Raw genomic sequence first — 12629 nt, 5'->3', positions numbered from 1 at the left:
GAATCCAGAATGTATGACATTTTTGTTTTTTTAATTGCAGTACAGAAAATAAAGAACTTTATTATCACAATATTCTAATTTTCTGAGACAGTACTGTATAAATATTTTTACATAAATACACATAGTGACGAGGTACTGTTTATCTAAGTTGAAATATTTTAATTATAGTTCTAGTTTTTGTAGTACTTTGTTGTTGTACTTAATTGTTGTTGTTCCACTTCAAATTGTTGTTGCAGTTTATTTAAAACCAAAAATAAACTAGATAAAGTGTTTACAGTAAATGGTTTATATAAATGATCTATTTGATTATTTTGTTTCTTTTAGTAGGTCTACACTCTAGATCACACTCAGTATCACACTTAGTACTATATCACTTTAAATATTAGTGTAAATCAACCCCAGGCCGCTCTTGTAGCTGAATTTGATCCCATTTCAGATTAAAAACCATAGATGGTAAAAACCTGCCAGGCTGACAGTAGGATGATGGAAACAACACTGCTGCAACTGTGCAGCTCTCTGACCTTTTATCTGTTGCTTCTCTGTGTGGCCAGTAGGGGCAGTTGCTGACTTTGAAAAATATTAATTGAAAGATTTTTCTGCAAGTTTATTAATCTGTTGTCTGCTTCCATGGTCTTAATCACTGTGGATTAAAATCTAACTACAACAAAAAGTTCTTACAAGTGTATTTGTAATGACAGGGAAGAACATGAAATCAGTTTATAGTGGGTGTGTGATCAATAATCAGTATTATTGGCAGTAATAGAGGACCCCAGAATCAAATTTTGCTTAGGGCTCCATGGAGGCTTGGACCGGCCCTGCTCTGGACGGAGTGTTTGTGAAGTGCTCCGCATTATTTTATGTTGGTTAAAGCTCAGGCTTTGTGTTGAGAAACCAGCAAACTGCTCCCGGTCAGCGCTCTGACTGTAGGTGTTCATCTGATCCACCAGAGGGCGCTGTTTCTACACATGCGCCGAGAAACCGCCACTGCTGGACTCTGTCCTTTAGTTTTTCTTACTTTGGGGTTTTTTCTTTCTCGTGTATTGAGTATTGTGACAAAATCATGTGAATTTGATTATTTTAATTGTGATCCTAAAAGCATTTTAGTGATGGATACTGAAGACCTCCATCTGTTCCAGTGTTGGCCCCGTCACATCTTTTATTTTTGAAAATTTTGTCTGCATTAGTGAATAAAACTCAGTGGAGATCTAATTTTAGTCTTGTATTAATGTCCCGTATTCATTCTTGCTCTTTTTAATAATGCTTACAATTACTTTTTACTTTACTATTAACATGGTTTCCAAAGAACCAAATTTCCAAATCAAGCAAAATGTAGACTTTTGACTGCAGTTGTGTTGTGTGTGTGTGTGTGTGTGTGTGTGTGTGTGTGTGTGTGTGTGTGTGTGTGTGTGTGTGTGTGTGTGTGTGTGTGTGTGTGTGTGTGTGTGTGTGTGTGTGTGTGTGTGTGTGTGTGTGTGTGTGTGTGTGTGTTAGAGAGAGAGAGATCCTGTTTTTAGCCATCATTTATAACATTTTTGTGTATATTTTATTTTATGTATATGGGTGTGTTACTGTGTAGAGTAAGTTCTAGGTCAGGTGGACTACACAATACATATGTTATATGTATTGTGCATTTGTAATTGTAACTCCTTGTTTTATTCTGTTGCCATCAACCTGACGAGGGACTGCAGATGAAAATTAGCTTGTTAGCTATATCTGGCATATTTACATTTATGTATGTACTTATTTAAATGTTTATTAATATGCAGTCACTATTCTAAATAAATATATTTAAAAAATAAGTTGATCTAAGAAAAGAATAATGCTAAATGTGCCAAGGTCAGCGTGATTCCCGTCAACGTCAACGTCAACGTGAGCCCTCTGACCATTAATGACGAATAATTTAGCTTTCTGTGACCTACAGCCTCAGTCAGCCTCTTGTGGTAGTTCCTATGAGGGTCTCAGTCCAGTCTTCCATGGTTTCTGAGCGTGAACTTTAACCTTGAGCTTCCACCACAGATTCTCAGAAAGACTCCTAAAAAGGCTTTTGGATGAATGTAAATGTTTGTTTCAGGCCGTTGTTTTGTTGAGAGACAGCTGACGACCTAAAGCTAGGCTGGCAGCAGATATTTGACCTTAATTATCAAAATAGCATCTTTTTTTTATGGTCCCATGCACCCCAACAATGTTCTTCGAGCTTGATGCAGCCAAACAGCCCCAGCGCGTCATGCTTGGACCGCAGCGTTTTGCTGGGAGAGCTCTGTGTTTTGGGTTGAAGGCCTGTACCTTTCATTCACCAAGTTATCAGCAACGAATCAGCGATCAGCATTGTGACGTACTCGTATGTTGTTGTTTTTAATCTAATGTGATTGGACAATTCAATTCAATTCAATTCAATTTTATTTATATAGCGTCTAATACAACAAAAGTTGTCTCTAGACGCTTTCCAGAGACCCAGAACATGACCCCCGAGCAGTTATTACATAAACAATGGCAGGTAAATTAATTCCCCCTGTTTTTTAGAAAAATCTAACTGAACTACACAAACCAGATGTTAATGTTTGTTTTAAATAGGTTAAATAACACTTGCTTTTGAAATAATATTTGTTGATCAAATATCTGAAAGAAAGGAACGTTATCTTTTCAAATAGAATAAACTCCAGACAGAACAATGGAAATGTTAATGCTTTTCTTCTCTTTAATGTGTAAAATAAACTGAACCCAAACCAGGAAGAAAAAATAACCTATCTTTAATAACCGCTTCATACGGTTTCATACGGGAAGAGCACAGGATGTTCTGTCTCATTGTCCTTCTTTTTTTTTTTTGTTTTTTATTATTTCAATATATGGTGTTGAAACAGACACAGAGTTCATCTTGTCATGTCATGTTTGTCATGTTTTCCAAGTGTTACATTTGAGTTAGTAGAGAGCACCAGCGGGGGGCAGCACAGTCCCAGCTGTACCTCCACACTCAAGGCCAGTCCTGGGGTTCCTGCACCGGTTCCAGTCTGGGTTTGACATATTTGATTGACGTATGATTGACAGCATGATAACTTGTGGGCGTGAATGTCCGGGAGACTGTCTCCTGATGTCACTGGTCCTCTCACTTCCCCCAGGATTGATATTTTCAACTTTTGTCCTGCTTTGCTGTTGCTTCCAACCTCACTAAACCTGATCAGGAGCAGGACGGAAACAAGCTGAGGATCAAGACCAACGAGCCAAGGACCCAGGTTGGGGGGCTCTTTTCTAATTTTTCAATTATTTTGTTTTATTTCTTATATATATATATATATATATATATATATATATATATATATATATATATATATATATATATATATATATATATATATAATGTTACATTTTGTTTGGGTTATAAAAAATAAAAAAGATATTTGTATTGTACTGTACTGTGAGCAATGCTGTACAGGATTTCTTTTTGAATAAATACATCTTTAAAAAGAAAAAAAAGGTTCCCCCTTCACTTCCCCTTTTCCTTGGTGCTGTAGGTGCACAAGACAACCTTTGTGCACCAAAATCTTCTCTATCTCCAATAAACGTGATTTGCACAGATGTTAGGTGAAATGATTTATTTACATAAGCACTCTGAATGTCATGATGCCACTCACTGGGCTTCAGTATAAAAAAAACAGATTTTAACATTAAAATCTGACTTTTGGTGAACCCCCTCTGCATGTTTCATCCACACTCAACAGCACAGGGAAGCGGATGGTGGAGTTTTCTCACTGCTGTCAAAAAGCACAGATTACATGAGCCTCTACATTCACATCTGGTGGTTCTTCAGCTGTGGAGAGGCGGAGCAAAGACACGGCCTTGATGAGTTTATTTATATCACACAATTCAACAAGGAGATTCAAAGTTCTTTAGAAAGACATTGAAACATCACCACATAGTGGAAAATAAAAAGCATTTATTTATTTATTTATTACGGATCCCCATTAGTCCTCACTGCAGTGAAGACTATTCTTCCTGGGGTCCAACATTGCACACATAAAACAATAAAATACAATTAAAACATAACTAAATCTAAACAAAAATGATCTGAGATGTAATGGAATTCAACCCTTAAACAACAAAAAATATTAAATTTTACACACTCAGAATTTCAGAATAAACCAAGAATTTCAGAATAAACCAACTAACTAAAAAACTGACTTCCTTGCTAAGTACTGATTTTCTTAATTTAGTTTTGAATCTAGCTTTATTGTTTATCATGGTTAAATGTGGTGGAAGCTTATGTTACTGCTCTATACATTGTAGCCCTCTTTAATAATAATAATAATAATAATAATAATAGATTTTATTTATAGAGCACTCTTCATTCAAAGAATCTCGAGTGCTTACAAGATTAAAACAAGTTAAAAACAGGTACAAATGTAAAAACTCAGAGACAGAGAAGCGGCGAACAAACACGCCAGCGTCCTCTCCTCTCTACTCTCCTTAGCAGTTAAAAGCTTTCCTGAATAGGAAGGTTTTTAGGCCTGTTTTAAAATTGTCCAAGTTCTGTGGAGCTCTGAACTGGGCGGGGAGACGGTTCCACAGGTGCTGATGAGCAGAAGGCTCAGCCCCCGATGGTGCGGAGTCTTGTTTTTGGGACTCGGAGGAGCAGCTGCCTGTAGATCTGAAGGAACGGGTGGAGGATTGTGGAGTGATGAGGTCTTCTAGATATGGTGGTGCGTGTCCATTGATGCATTTGTGGGTGAGTAGCAGGATTTTGTAGTTGATCCAGGACGAGACAGGGAGCCAGTGCAGCGTGTGAACAGTGGGAGTGATGTGTTCGTATTTATGGACTCTCATCAGGACCCTGGCAGCAGCTGTTCTGAACATATTGCAGCCTCTGGATGTTCTTGCCAGGGATCACGAAAAAGAGTCTGTTGCAGTCGTCCAGCCTTGAGGAGATAAAGACGTACCTGTTTCTCTGCATCTGGAAGGGTTAGAGCGAGGTGGAGTTTGGAGATGTTCCGGAGGTGGTAGAAAGACGTTTTGCATATTTGTTGTATGTGGTTGTTGAAAGTGAGGTGGGGGTCGAATCGAACTCCCAGATTTGTGACTGAGTTTGATAGAGGGATGACCAGGCCGTCGAAGGTGAGTTGGGATATGGGGGAAGTCTGGATCTGATGTGGTGCCAAGAAGGAGAGCCTCAGTTTTGTTACTGTTCAACTGAAGGAAGTTGTTACTCATCCATGCCTTTATTTCCTCAAGACAGACGGTGAGAGATGACAGGGCTGCAGAGGGAGTGGGTGCAGTTCTTATGTAGAGTCATCAGCAGAACAATGGAAGGATATCCCATGTCTGCTAATGACACGACCAAGTGGGAGCAGGTAGGTGATAAAAAGGATGGGGCCGAGGACCGGCCCCTGTGGTACGCCACAGGTGACAGGGAGCAGCCTGGACTTACAGCCTCCCAGCGACACATATTCCGTCCTGTCTGAGAGGTATGACTGATCTGATGACGTCATGCAAGACGGTGGCGTCCTGAGAAAACGCCGGTAAACCAGAGAGAAAACTGAAAGAAAAACTAAGTTTCTGCTTGGAAACTGAGTTTCAACTGAAAGAGAAAAGTGAAAGAAAAGGAAATGCCACCCAAGAAACATCTTCCTGCCCAAAACGAGGATGATCTCGAGGAAATTCGACGATCCCTCAACTTCATGTCAGAGGAGCTGAGCAAGGTGGCGAAGCAGCAAACCGCTCTTATGGAGCTCATGAACGAAGTCAAACACTTGAAAGCCCTGGTGAAGGAAAGGGACAAAAAAATAGACAATTTGGAACGCAGGATTGAGGACTTGGAACAGTACTCACGAATGGAGGACGTTATCATCACTGGACTGGAAACAAGACATCAAACCTACGCCAGAGCAGCCGCAGGTGGAAATGACGGAGAAGACGCTCCAGTTCAAGAAAAACTCACACTGGAACGGCAAGTCACAGACTTTCTCCAAAGTAAAAATATAACCATTGATCCTAAAAGTATCGCTGCCTGCCACACCCTTCCCCGGAAGGACAGCAAAGCAAAGCCTGCCATCATCATACGCTTTGCGAACCGAAAATACAAAACCCAGCTGCTAATGCAGGGAAGGAACCTGAAGGGCTCAGATGTTTATGTGAACGAGCATCTAACAAAAAAGAATGCCGATATTGCCCGGCAGGCACGCAATCTGAGAAAGCAGAACAAGATTAAAGGAACCTGGACCAGAAATTGCAAAGTGATGATACGGCTAAACGGAGACACTGCCGAAGAAGCCAGGACCATCACGGTAAGAGATCTTCAAGACCTTGATCAATACAAATAATGGCCGGACATTCACATTCTTTGACCATAACTATTGCGGCGTGTATGGATTGTACCTGTGTGGATCCCGTCTTTTGCCTGAGATGTCTAAAAACTTTAGTTTGTAATTCTGGTTGGAGATGGCATGAACTTTCTCACCCGCTGAGCTCATTGTGGATTTTGCTTTATTGGACTTTCTGTTTTCTTTTCCCTTTTCCACCAAGAAGACGCAGAGTGCAGGGATTATTATTATTTATCTCTTGTGGTCTGGGATTTAAGCGCGCTCTGTTTCTTCTCCTATCTCGATGGACTTTGAGACCTTTTAACCAGACCCGTGTGTCTGGAGTATATATGAGTGTGTACTGGACACTTATATGGACTAATTTGAATATGACTTGGAAGAATTATAGTATGATAAATGTCAGAAATTGACGAGGAATATTCATTCCCATTCTATGACATTGATTTAGAGGAGTTTGTAGACACTGATATGGAGTGTGCTGGTGACCAAAGCAAATTTGAAAATCTAAATTTTTCTACTTTTAGTCACACTGAGCACACAAGGTATGGTCATGAGAATAACATAGACTCAGATATTAATTTCTATAATAACATTGACTGTAACTGTGAATACTACACTGATGATCAATTCAACAAACATATTATATTGGACCACTCACTATCAATTATACATTTCAACAGCAGAAGTCTTCAAAGTAATTTTACATCTATTAAGGATTACCTGAGCAAACTCCCCAAGTTTAACATAATTGCAGTCTCTGAGACATGGCTTAGTGAAAAGAAAGAAGAAGAAATTGAACTGGATGGATATGTTTTGTTTTCAACCAATAGAGAGAAAAAAAGGGGAGGAGGAGTAGCCCTATTTGTCAACAACAAATTAAATTGCAAAATAGTAAAGGACATGTCTACAACAATACAAAATGTGATGGAATGTATAACTATAGAAATTATAACCGAAAACTCTAGAAACATAATTGCAAGTTGCATCTATAGAAAACCAGGTTCCTGCTTAGACATATTTAAGGATGTGATGGTTGAAATGTATGGAAAAATGAATTATATGAAAAGGGTCCTTCTATGTGGAGACTTTAATGTAGATCTGCTAAACCCGAATGAACAAAAAGAAAATAGTGATTTTATTGACACAATGTATAGTTTAGGTCTACTCCCTACTATCTTAAAACCAACAAGGATAACCAGCAACAGCGCAACTTTAATTGATAATATTTTCACCAATGAACTGGGGAGTAAAATTGTAAGTGGACTGCTACTATGCGACATAAGTGATCACCTTCCAGTATTTGCCACATTTCAGAACCTTCTAAAAAATAAACCAAATAATGATACTGACAATAATAGATTGATAAGGGTTAAAACACCAGCTGCCATAGAGGGTCTTAAGGATGATTTAAGGAAGCAATGTTGGAGGGAGGTTTATTCCAAACATGATCCCAATGAATCATATGAGGAATTTCTGAAAGTCTTTAACATCCTTTATGATTTACACTGCCCTATAAGAACACAACGGCGGAAAAATAAATATGAAAACAAGCCCTGGATGACCAGGGGGCTGGAAAATGCATGTAAAAAGAAGAATCTCCTATATAAACAGTTTCTAAAAATGAGAACTAAGGAAGCAGAAAGAAAATATAAGAAATATAAAAACAAATTGACAAATATAATGAGAATCAACAGGAAGGATTATTACTATAAATTGTTGGAAAAGCACAAAAATAATACACAGGGCACATGGAAAGTGCTCAACACTATTATTAAAAAGGGTACTGGAAAATCAAATTATCCAAACTATTTTATTAAAAATGATCAACAAACTGCAACCACATCAAAAGAAACAGCAAATGAATTTAATGACTATTTTGTAAATGTTGGCTTAAATTTGGCAAAGGATATTGCTGATCCCTTACTAAGGGACGGGGTAGAGGTGGATATTATCACTAGAAACCCAAACACCATCTTTCTGAAAAAAGTTGAGGAGAATGAGTTAGTAGATGTGGTTCACAAGTTTAGAAATAAAAAATCCACCGACAGCACTGATATTGACATGGCACTAGTAAAAGATATTATAGAATACTTAGTTAAACCACTTACACATATTTGTAATCAATCATTTCTAACCGGTACTTTTCCCAACTCAATGAAAATAGCCAAGGTTATTCCAATTTACAAAAACGGAGATAAGCACATTTTTTCAAATTATAGACCAATTTCACTTCTTCCTCAGTTCTCAAAAATAATAGAAAAACTCTTTGCCTCAAGATTAGACCACTTCATTGAAAGTCACGCCCTCTTGAGTGAACATCAATATGGTTTTAGGTCAAATAGATCAACTGCAATGGCAGTGATTGATTTGACTGAGCAAATATCATCAGCCATTGAAAATAATGACTATACAGTTGGGATCTTTATAGACCTTAAAAAGGCCTTTGACACAATTGATCATACTATACTCTTGGAAAAATTGGAAAGATATGGAATCAGAGGAAAAGCACTTTCATGGCTTACAGACTATCTGGCAAATAGAAAACAATACGTACAATTAAATAAAGTCAAATCAGATCTGATGCGAGTAACATGCGGAGTCCCTCAAGGATCAATCCTGGGCCCAATACTGTTCACTCTCTACATAAACGATATCTGCAATGTGTCAAAGGTCTTGAAATATGTTCTTTTTGCTGATGATACCACTCTGCTGTGCTCTGGAAAAGACTTGGTCGAGCTCCTGAATACAGTCCAAGAGGAATTAATTAGGTTAAAACAATGGTTTGACATTAATAAATTATCTTTAAACATAAATAAAACTAAATTCATATTATTTGGATACCGTAAACCTAACGACCAGCCACAAATTAAAATTAATAATATCAAATTAGAAAGAGTATATGAGAATAAATTCTTAGGTGTTATTATCGATTATAAACTATGCTGGAAGCCACATGTAAACCATGTCAAGTCAAAATTATCCAAAGCCATAGGAATATTGTATAAAATAAAGGACATCCTCAACCAAAATTCATTACACCTGTTATACAACTGTTTCCTAGTCCCATACATTAACTACTGTGTGGAGGTCTGGGGACACACATATAAATCAATAACAAATCCGCTTTTTATTTTACAGAAAAGGGCTATCAGGATCATAAATAATGCAGATTATTATTCATCAACCAACAATCTATACATTAACTCACATACTCTTAAATTTCATGACCTGGTGGATTTTAAAACCGCTCAGTTTATGTTTAAAATAAATAGTAACATGCTCCCTGACTGTGTTCAGAAGCTCTTCCAACGAAGAGTCAGTCATTATGAACTGAGAGGAACATGTATGTTTATGAAAACCAAGACAAGAACGACTGTGAAACAGAGATGCATCTCAGTAAAAGGAGTCAATCTGTGGAACAACCTTGATACCGAAATGAAACTGTGTAATACACTAAAATATTTCAAAAATATGTATAAAGATAAGATTATAAATAATTATAAATCATTGGCATAGCCACATTATGTACATTTATTGCTAAATTATGGACAGAATTATGTGTGTATTATGTCCATGGAAGGATGTATATGAATGCTTATGAATGCATGTATGTGTAGATGAGTGTACATGTATGTATGTGTATACAGGTATAAATAAGTGCATATATATGTATGTATGTATGCACAGCTATGTATATATAAGTGGGTTTGGTACATGTGGATGAATGTAAGCACATCTTGATGCTGTTAAGCCGAGATAGGCCAGTTTGAGCAACATTATTTCTTTTTCCTATTTATTTACTTTTTTTCTTTCTTTATCTCATGTGTATGTGGGTATGCATGTGTATGTGCATGTGTATGTATATGTATGTGTGTATATATATATATATATATGTATATATATATGTATGTATATGTGTGTGTATATGTATGTGTATGTATGTATATATGTATGTGTGTGTATGTATGTGTATGTATATATATATGTATGAATATATATATTTATTTATTTATTTTCTCTCTCACGTAGCTATTTAGTTTTGTTTTTTTAAATCTTGCACTGTAGTGGTTATATTATGTTAAAAGGGTAGACAAAATAAGCTTTGGCTTCTGTCTACACCTTTTGGTCCTTGATCTACATGAAAAAACTTTGTATCGACAAATAACTTTACAACGTGACCAAATAAAATATATCAATCAATCAATCAAAGGTAGGACCGGAACCACTGCAGAGCACTGCCTGAAAGTCCAGTGGTGTTTTGAAGGCGCTCCAGGAGGATGGTGTGGTCCACAGTGTCGAATGCTGCTGTCAGGTCGAGGATGATAAGTAAGGATGGTGATCCTGTGTCTGCTTTAGTGCTTTGGTTCTTGGTAGAGGAAGAGTAAAGTGAACACCAGAAGCAGATCTGGTTCCAAAGCCATGTTGAGTATTGCTGGGTTTTAGATGTGATGACAAATTGCTAGGTTTACCAATATTCCAGATGTTGAAACAAAATTTTACCAGGCTACACGCCAGCCTTTGGTCCACTTTTATCCAGGATGATGCGGCATGCATCCACTCAACACTCCTCCTAGCAGAGCAGCATGATTTAAAATATGGACTGAACAATGCTTTTGATACTTTCCATCAGGCTTCATGGGATGGGTCTCTGACGATGCTCGTCGCTCTGTTGAGGTAGTGAGAGACGGCAGGAGAGAGAGCAGCCAGTGATGACTCTCTGTCGGGTTTGCTGCAGAGCATCCAGCGTACCGCACTGTGATGCATCACCCAGTAATTACGGTGGCTCTGTAGAATGTCACTAGCGGCTTATCCAGGTGTTTTTTCTGGAGTTCTCTCGGGAAGTGGACTCGCTGCTGGGCCTTTTTCACCACCTCTGTGGTGTTGACAGTCCAGAGTTCGTCAGAGATGCGAGACTGAAGCTCCAGCCTGCAAACATGCACAAAAGAGAAAAAAGGGGGCCCGCACAAGAAACTACAAGAACGATGGACGGAAATGATGGCTATTAGATACTTATAATAAATAAAAAATGGAAGAGGAGAAGAGAAGAAGGGTGAGAGGCACTGCTCAGTGGATCATGTCGGTTCCCCCTGCAGCATAGGCCTATAGCAGCATATCTACCACCAAGCTATATTTGAGACTAACTATTATTGTCTTGTTCTGCAGCTATGACTATTAATGATGAAGAGTGGAGGCAGATTCATGCTGTGTTTGTAGAAGTCCAGTTATTTTGTTTTTGTGGTGTTCAGTGGCAGGTTGTTGTCTGGACAACACACTGACAGTCTTTGAACCTCATCTCTGAGATGAGCCCAACCATGGTGGTATCATCAGCAAATTTGATGATAAAGTGGCGAGATGGGATGGTGTACAGTCATGTGTGTACAAGGAGTACAGTAAGGGACTCAGTACACGACCTTGTGGAGAGCCCGTGCTGAGTGGGTGAGTGGTGTGGGCATCTCACAGATTGTGGGCGGTCTATGAGAAAGTCAGTATGTTTACATGCAGCAAAGAAATGGGATTTCTGGTCGTATCAGGTAAACATCCAGAAGACCCAATCACTTGTCTGAGTTTACATGCTGTTCAGAGAATCGGATAAATGGCCAGAGCATGGCTGACTCTGTGACCCTATGTGGTGCTGTAACCATGGTAACCTTTTGTAACCATTTCAACAAAGAGCCACTTCCGGTTGACGTTTGTTTTGTTTTGTGCCAATGTACGCCTTCCGTATATTTTTACACTTTATTTTGATCTGCTCCGGTGTCCTGATGAAGCTTCTACCATCTCTTTTGCAATCTCCATGTTGGTGTTTAAACAACTATTTAACACACGCCGTCTCCTTTCACTTCCGGGTGAAGTCCAAGAGGAAATTCTCCAGCATGCACAGACTGCAATATCCGATGTCTCCGTTTACATGGCGTTAACATTCCGACTCTGAACGAATTATCTAGGTGTTGCTATCCGATTATTAAATGTCCGATATAGGTCCGAAATAGGTCCGAAGTAGATCGGATTGAGGTGTTTACATGCAGTTTAAAAGTCCGAACGATTTCTTATACAATCAGAAATCCGAAATTTGAACTGCTGCATGTAAACGTACTGAGCCTTTTATTCACCTGCAGATGGATGTGGATGGTCCATGGAAGGAGTTTGTTGATCAGAATGTCTTGGATGATGGTTTTAAAGGCTGAGCTGTAGTCGATGAATAGCATCGTTCTTCAGACCGGCCCAGAAAATCCACATTAGTTTCTCTTTGGCCCCAAAGACAGTTACCTCAGTTTTGTTTGTGTTTAACTGGAGAAAGTTGTGGCACATCCAGTCATTAAT

This window comes from Cololabis saira, chromosome 17 (genome assembly GCF_033807715.1).
Source record: "Cololabis saira isolate AMF1-May2022 chromosome 17, fColSai1.1, whole genome shotgun sequence".
Taxonomy (NCBI): Eukaryota; Metazoa; Chordata; class Actinopteri; order Beloniformes; family Belonidae; genus Cololabis; species Cololabis saira.
This window is presented reverse-complemented; position numbering follows the sequence as displayed.